Source organism: Emydura macquarii, unplaced genomic scaffold (assembly GCF_026122565.2).
Source record: "Emydura macquarii macquarii isolate MOO-44397 ecotype Brisbane River unplaced genomic scaffold, CSIRO-AGI_Emac_v2 contig_1790, whole genome shotgun sequence".
Taxonomy (NCBI): Eukaryota; Metazoa; Chordata; order Testudines; family Chelidae; genus Emydura; species Emydura macquarii.
The window spans coordinates 20,800,624-20,808,430 of record NW_027131927.1 but is presented as its reverse complement, the minus strand read 5'-3'; the positions used below and the strand labels follow the sequence as shown (position 1 = coordinate 20,808,430).

The 7,807-nt window shown below is 40.9% G+C and overlaps 1 long non-coding RNA gene across 1 annotated transcript; it reads right to left on the bottom strand.

The window, feature by feature from the left end:
• Positions 1-5,513: 5,513 nt before the first annotated feature.
• Positions 5,514-7,205, bottom strand: LOC137159190 (uncharacterized). The gene is made up of 3 exons (XR_010921577.1): positions 7,082-7,205; positions 6,101-6,199; positions 5,514-5,745 (listed from the first exon to the last, which is right to left on the bottom strand). It is a non-coding gene; the product is annotated as an uncharacterized lncRNA (long non-coding RNA).
• Positions 7,206-7,807: the final 602 nt, after the last annotated feature.

Here is a 7,807-nt window from a genome sequence, read left to right as displayed (position 1 = left end):
GGTGCAGGGGGGATGAGGACAGTCCTGTGCTCTGTCCACTAGGCCACAATGCCATCACGTAGGCCATTGCAGGCGCACAGACCACATGCCCTGTGGCGTTCCTGTCTCACTGACTCTTACTCCTGGCAACATTGCTTTAAAAGTGCTAGGCAGAAGCTGGAAAGAGAAGTGGACACAGTAGGGAGGGCTAATGCTCTTTTCCTGCTTGTGGTAAAGTTCTTTATTCAGTGGAAGAAGGAAGTGACCATTTCTGTGATACTTTCTCATTGCAGATGAGCCCCTTTGTAAGGTAACTATCATCAGGGAACATGGTGATTTTCCCATATTGCAATTCTGTGGCTGCCACTCGTGGCTGCTGGGAACAACTATGCTTTACTGCACATAGAATATATTTGGCGTCAGGGAATCGATGGAAGTGTTAACTTGGATTCTGGAACAGGTCTCTCCCCTCCTTCCCATCTGAGAATTCTTCAGGGGAACAGTTTTTCCAGGTGAGGTGAGGCTGGAATATCAGGGCGAGGTTCTGCGGGGAATAGAGCCTGGGCGTGAGGAGCAGACAGCCCATCTGCAGAGGTATCCAGATGCATCATCACATTGATCCTGTGGAGACAGAGACCACAGGAAGTACCAGCGTGAAAGGCCACACTGATTGCTTCCCTCATGGTTCCCGAGTGGCCTTGGTGCTCTATTTAAGCCCAAGACAAGTTCCAGGAAGCATCCACTTAGCTGCACAGACTCCCTTGCCAGCCTCTCAGCTCCCACCCGGACTTCAACTCTGACTCAGACCCCAGCTGACTGCAAACCTGACACCCTGACTTTGGGGCTTGGACTCTGCCTCCTGCTTCGGCCCCGGCTACATTCTGGGTCCTAAATTTGGTTTCTGAAGAGAAAGAAAGAAAGAAGATATGGACATCAGAAGTTAGAGTTCAATAGGAAAAGAGATGAGGACTGATAGTACTGAGGAACCATTCTGAAGCCTGTAAGTAATCTCTATCTGGTTTCTGTTTTCTTCCTCCATATCTTTCAAACAAAGTGGGTCTAACCATACCTGATGGTGCATGGTTTCTTGGAAATACGGCATCCCCCCTACTCGGGAGACAGCTAAAACCCTTTAGTTCCCTGCATGCCCCTAAATCAGCTGCAACACATCCCTCCTACCTCTGCTGGCATTCCTGCTTCCAATTCCTGATTGGCCACACCACTGACTCCCCAGTAGACTTTGTCCATGAACTTGTCAATCGCTGAACAGAAGTCACACGTGAAAGCAATGCCAATTACAAGAACACGAAGCTAGAAATGTCAGTGGGGGGGGAGCAGCCCTGCTGACAGGACAGTGTCCATGGCGAGAGAGAGAAGATGAGCGCAGAATAATGGGGCAAGAGCAGTCCCAATATAAGTTGTTAAAAATAGAGAAAAAACGAAGAATTCGTGGCTGCCAGTGAGCGACCTGCCATCATACCTATACCAAATCACTGGGATTTTCCTTTAAGGGATGAGTACTAGGAGAAGGTTTGAGAAACCTTGCTCTAGAAGACATTGCTGCTATTTCTTTCGCCATGGCCCGTCTTCTAATGGATGTTATTACTGGGTGTGTATGGTTTTAACCTTTGAGTAACTGACTAACACAGAAGGCAATCATGTGTACGTTTCATCAGTTCACATCAAAATTACACTTCAATCATGGATGAAAAGAATCAATCCTGGAGCAGCACTGGTGTAGCGCTAATCAAATTCACCTGAGAAAAGAAGATTATAAATAGCCCTAATGCTCAATCTGCTAAATTTTTCCAGACTCTTTTTGTACAATTTCTTCTGTGTTTCTTAAAAGCAATCTTAATGCAGTAAAAGTAAAATAAAGAACAATTAATAAGTAATTGTTGATTTTGGTTTTTTAACTTTTACTTATGAATAATGATTACTGGAAAATCAGTGGAAAACATTTCATTTTGCTTTGTAATTATTTTTATTGGAATGAAACACAAAATATAGCTTCAGTCCTGCAATTATGTCACTTGTTTTAATCCCAAACCTCTATGTATTCCATGCAAATTTGGTGTTTCTTGAGTGTTATTTTTTAAAATTATTTACATCTGAAATAAAGGAACATAAGAATAATAGGCATAAGGCAGTTATTTCCATTAAAGAAAGGAATCCCACAGCATTTTATGTTTCCTACATATTCAATTATTGGATGTGCTTCATTTTGGGTCTTTGTCGCACATTTCATCACACATTTGGGCCTTTTCATGCTGACAAATCTGTTGCTATCAAGGTTCCATCCTCACTCATCTAATTACAGGACTGTGGCCTGTATCAGTAAAGCAGTATTCATTGCATACCACCCAACAAAAATAAGTCATCATAACTTTTTTGAATAGAAACATGTTTGTATGAACTTGAAGTCACATCAGTTATGTGACCTTGAGGCTGCATGCTGCTCTGTAGAATGTTTAGTAAACACATACTAGCCATATCTACCATTACTAAGTGGAAATGGAAGAATTATTGATAATAATGCAGAAGAGGCAGAAGTGTTCAATAAATACTTCTGTTCTGTGTTTGGGGAAAAACAGATGATATAGTTTTATCATATGTTGAGGATAACACTCTTTCCATTCCACTAGTATTTCTGGAGGATGTTAAACAGAAGCTACTAAAATTAGACATTTTAAAATCAGCATGTCCAGATAACTTGCATGGAAAAGTTTTAAAAGAGTAGGCTGAAGCGCTAATGGACTGTTAACATTGATTTTCAATAAGTCTTGGAGCACTGGGGAAGCTCTAGAAGACTGGAAGAAAGCTAATGTTGTGCCAAATTTTAAAAAGGGTAAACGGGATGATCCAGGTAATTATAGGCCTGTCAGCCTGACATTGTTCCCAAGCAAGATAATGGGGCAGCTGATATGGAACTCAATTAATAAAGATCTAAAAGAGGGTAATGTAATTAAAGCAAATCAACATGCATTTACAGAAAATAGATCTTGTCAAACTAACTAGATTTTTTTTAATGAGATTGCAAGTTTGGTTGATAAAGGTAACAGTGTTGACATACTATACTTACACCTCTGTAAGGTGTTTGACTTGGTACCGCACAAAATTTTGATTAAAATACTAGAATGATAAAAAAATAACATGGCACACATTAAATGGATGAAAAACTGGCTGATAGGTCTCAAAATGGAACTGTAAATGGAGACTCAATCACTGAGTGCGTCTGTTTTCAGTGGGATCCCTTAGAGATCAGTTCTCGGCCCTAGACTATTTAACATCTTTAAATGGAAGAAAATATAAAATCATCACTGATAAAGTTTGAAGATCACACAAAAACTGGGGGGCAGTGGTAAATAATGAAAAGGACAGGTCAGTGATTCAGAGTCATCTAAGATTGCTTGGCAAACTGAGCACAAGCAAACAATCCATGTTTTAATACAGCTAAATGAAAATGTGTATGTAAGCCAGGTCTGAGTGTCGGAGTAAAGGGGGGGCACATTATTTGCATGGGCTTTGTATCTGCATGAGTATAATTAAGTACTTAGCATAATTTACCTAGGTGCGGAGCATAATGGGAAATGGTTAGCAGGGCTGGGTTTGGGTTACAAACCACTTTTGTGTTAACTGCTGGGGTAATGAAATGTTGCCCTTCAATTGTATGAACAGATGTCAGCAAAACTGTGCTTAGTCTGTTATGATAGAACACTTCACCCTAAACTAGGCAGAGCTCCCCAAGGGTGGCAGGCCGATGTTTCAGCCTGGAAAAGGGGGAGGTAGAGGAGTCTCCTATTGGGATTGCAAGGGCTAAGTGAAAGGGCTGCCCCAGGCAGGGAGTGCCTCTCACCTCCCATTGTTAAAAGGTAGACAATGACTCACTTGGAGTCTTTTGTCTCTTGAAAGCAGGGACATTTCCTGTATGACAGCAGAAGGTTTACCTATAAGCTGAAATCACTAAGAGCTGAAATCATTAGGAGCTGAAATCACTAAGAGCTGAACTTTGCCTGACCACTAACAAAACTGAGTGGGCAACAGGCAACTCTGGTGGGAGGCTAGCACAGTCGGTGCCAGCCCAGTCAACAAGGGGGGTCGGCACAGTCAGTGCCAGCCCAGGGCAGCCAGCGGTCGGTGGAGGGGCCGGCACAGTCGGTGCCAGCCCGGCCAGTGGTCGGCAGGAGCCAGGTGCGGTTGGTGCCCGCAGTCGGTGGGAGATCGGCGTGGTCGTTGCCAACAGTGGGGGACTCAGTGAGGCTCACAGGCGATAGGAGACGGCAGCAGAGGGGGCCTGGACAGGCCTGTGTTGGACTGGTGCGGCATACGGGGCGGAACCACACCTGAGAGGTGGATATTGCAACTACGATGGTCAGTACAGGGGCAAGAAGGAAGGGAGAGGCTCAGGACACGCCCTGTACTCTGGGATGGGTTTGGGCTCATTGAGTTCATGAACTCTGTTTGCACTGTTTCCCAAACCAGTGCGGTGTTATCTCTGTTTTGCTATTAAAAGGTTTCTTTCTACACTCAGACTCTGTGCTTGCGAGAGGGGAAGTATTGCCCTTTGGAGGGCGCCCAGGGGATAGTGTGTAATTTCCCAGGTAACTGGGTGGGGGCTCGAGCCAGTTTGGTGTTGTATCATTGAGAGGGACCCCTAGATATAGAACCCGGCCCTTGCTGCTGCTGACTTGGTCTGGCAGAAGGGTTACATGTACATCTGGGAACAAGGAATGTAGGCCATACTTACGGGGGGGAGGGGGAGAAGGGACGGACGGACGGACTATATCCTGTGACACAGGGACTCTGAAAAAAGATTTGGGGTTCATGGTGAATAATCAGCTGAACATGAGCTCCCAGGGTGATGCTCTGGTCAAAAAAGCAAATGCAATCCTGGGATGCATGAACAGGGGAATCTCGAGTAGGAATAGAGAGAATCTTTTACTTCTGCATTTGGCACTGATGCGACCACTGGGGGAATAGTGTGTCCGGTTCTGGTTTTTATTTTTTATTTTTTTTGTCCCCCCCACCCTTTCTCTCCCAACTCCTTCTGAGGGTCAATGTGGAAAAAGAAGGAGGTAAATGGGGAGGGGAAAAGATGAGCAAAAAAAAGAAGACAAGAACCCCAAAAATAAAAAATTAGAAGATAAAATTTTCCTACAAAAATTTTTGATAAATATTTCAAATAAATAAAAATGGTTCCTTTTCAAAAACTGGAATGAAAATTACTCTGTAAATTTGTACATTTTTTTTTAATTGTCACCAACTCTACTGGTAACATCTCAAATCCTACATTCAGCAAACTGTACCCCCAGAAACCAGTCTCCTAGTTTTCTTGGCTACACTACGCACAATCCGTATGCTCTCCAAATCATCAGCTCACACTGAGAAAAAAATATGGACAAATTTATTATTATTTATTTATTCATTCTGTGAAAAATGTTCCAGTTTTTCAACCAGGCCTAGTAGTAAGCTTACTCTCATGAATGGTCCCACTGAAGTCAAGAATGGGTCTTTAATATCAAAGTGTTACCATTTCTACTTTTGAATATGCTCAGAGACTAGCAATAGTTCATATTAAAGTCAATGGAAGGATTCCCATTGACTTCAGTGGGACTTGGAAAGGGTCCCAAATCAGCTGAACAGTCTGTCACTGACTTGAATAGGATTGCTCCCTGGAGTTGATCAGGAATTTTTCAACTAATGTCTTTTGTGTTGGAAAATGACAGTGCATCACCGGAAAGGGTTGATTCCAATGAACTTCCCATTCTGAAAAAAAATTGAAAGGAGTGTTGGAATTGGCAAAACCTCCCACTTCAGCCCTTTCTGAATGAAACAGTTCAGAATTCAGTTCAGAATTACTTTTATTTTAAAATTTAATTTAATTTATAGGAAAATTGATTTTTTAAAAGTAAACCAAAAACAGTCATAAAAATCAAACTAAAAATGAAACATTTTGATTGACCCAAGCCAAAAACAAAAACAAACAAACCTGGATTTTTGGTTCATGAGAATTTTCAAAATTTTGACTTTTTGTCCTTATTTGCGATGGGAAAACTTTTTTAAATCTCAAAGAATTCTCAAGGCATGGCAAAACTGTTTCCTACCCAGACCTGATACTCACATGAGTCAAGTTCATTGATATTTGCAGGATCAGGCCCTAAATCTTCTGGAGAGACATTCCAGGAGCTGTTCTTTCCAGGTAATAAAGATGAACCACTGCCTGATGTGTCCAACGGGAAAGTGTTAGAACATATGAATAATTTAAACGGCAGTATGTTACCAAGACTGACGGTAATCAGCCAAGAGTTCTGAAGGAACTTAAGAATGAAGTGGCTGAGCTACTGACAAAGAATATATAATTTCTCATTAAAATTAGCTACTATATAAGAGAACTGGAGGGTAGCCAATGTTATAACTATCTTTAAAATAATAGTAGGGGTGATCTCTGGAACTGAAGGCCAATGAGCCTTACTTTAGTACCAGATAAATTGGCTGAAAGCAATGATCAAAAATAGGTTTATAAAACACATTGATCAGCATAATATGATTGGGATAACCCAATGTGGCTTCTATCACTGGTCTTTGATTATTTCCTTCCAAAGGAAACCTGTTCCACTCTGATCTTCTAGATTTATTTGAGAGAGTTCAGTCAATTAGTGGCTAGGAAAGAATAAATAAAGAAAAAAGCCAAGATGTTCACAAATGGGTGCTCTGAGTGATTACTGAGCACCACTGCTTAGCCTTCTAAGGCTGAGATTTTCAAAAATGTGCAGGTGACTTATGAACACAAGTCTCATTGACTTTCCAGGGGACTTAAGCTCTTACATTAAGTGCTTTTGAAAATCCCACCCTTTAGTCCATATTTAGGCACCTAAATAAGAGGCTTGATTTTGAAAGGTGCAGTGTACCCAGCAGCCTCCACTGAAATCCAAGGTAAAATTGGTTGCAATTGTCATGATAGACCACAGGACAGAAAACTATTGTTTCCATTTGAAACAGTGGTAAATGAAAGTGACAAAAGATGACAGTATTTATACTATTTAATAATGTTTGGATGCTAGATATCACAGTGTTCCATAAGGGCTGAAAAAACATCCATTACCATGCTGAGTCGTACAGAACTTCAAGGGTGTAAAATATGTCACATAAGCCACCCTCTGCCACTGCTGGATCATTCCTGACAGTCTGTTCTACATTGGTTTTTCTTGTCCAATTTTAAATGTCTCAAGTGATGGAATGTCCATTTCAAGAATTCATCAGAGTTAAAAGTTCACGTATATAAAGTATGAGAAATAGGACACAAGAGGAGATTTTTTTTAAATTTTTCTTTCTTTTCAGAGACATGCTAAGCATATCAACATTTTAAGGATGACACGACTAGATGCAATTAACAATGGTTAATTCTCTTAAAACGTTAGTTTTTTCCAGAAGAACGTATCAGTGGTGTAAGTATTTATTTCCCTAAAATTTATCAATATTTATGCAATGCCAAGCTTCAGAAAAGTCATATTATTTAGTTATTGCCTAAAGGGAATGTGGAGGGTGAATTTTTCCAACATCCCTTTAGTGATTTAGCAGCCTTCTGCTTTTGAAAATTTGACCCACCACTGCTATTCAGGAACTATTAATTTCCTTATTCCCATAGGACAATTTACACCTTCTGAGGATCTAACTTTAATGGGATTAACAGTGCAAACAAAAGATTATAAATTTATGCCTGGGCAAATTTCTTGATGTTCCATTTAAATATTTTCATGTTATCTGAGCCTGAAATAAAGGATGTTGGAAATGAAGCTTCCAGAAAGCATCGCTGAAGAAAATTCCTGAA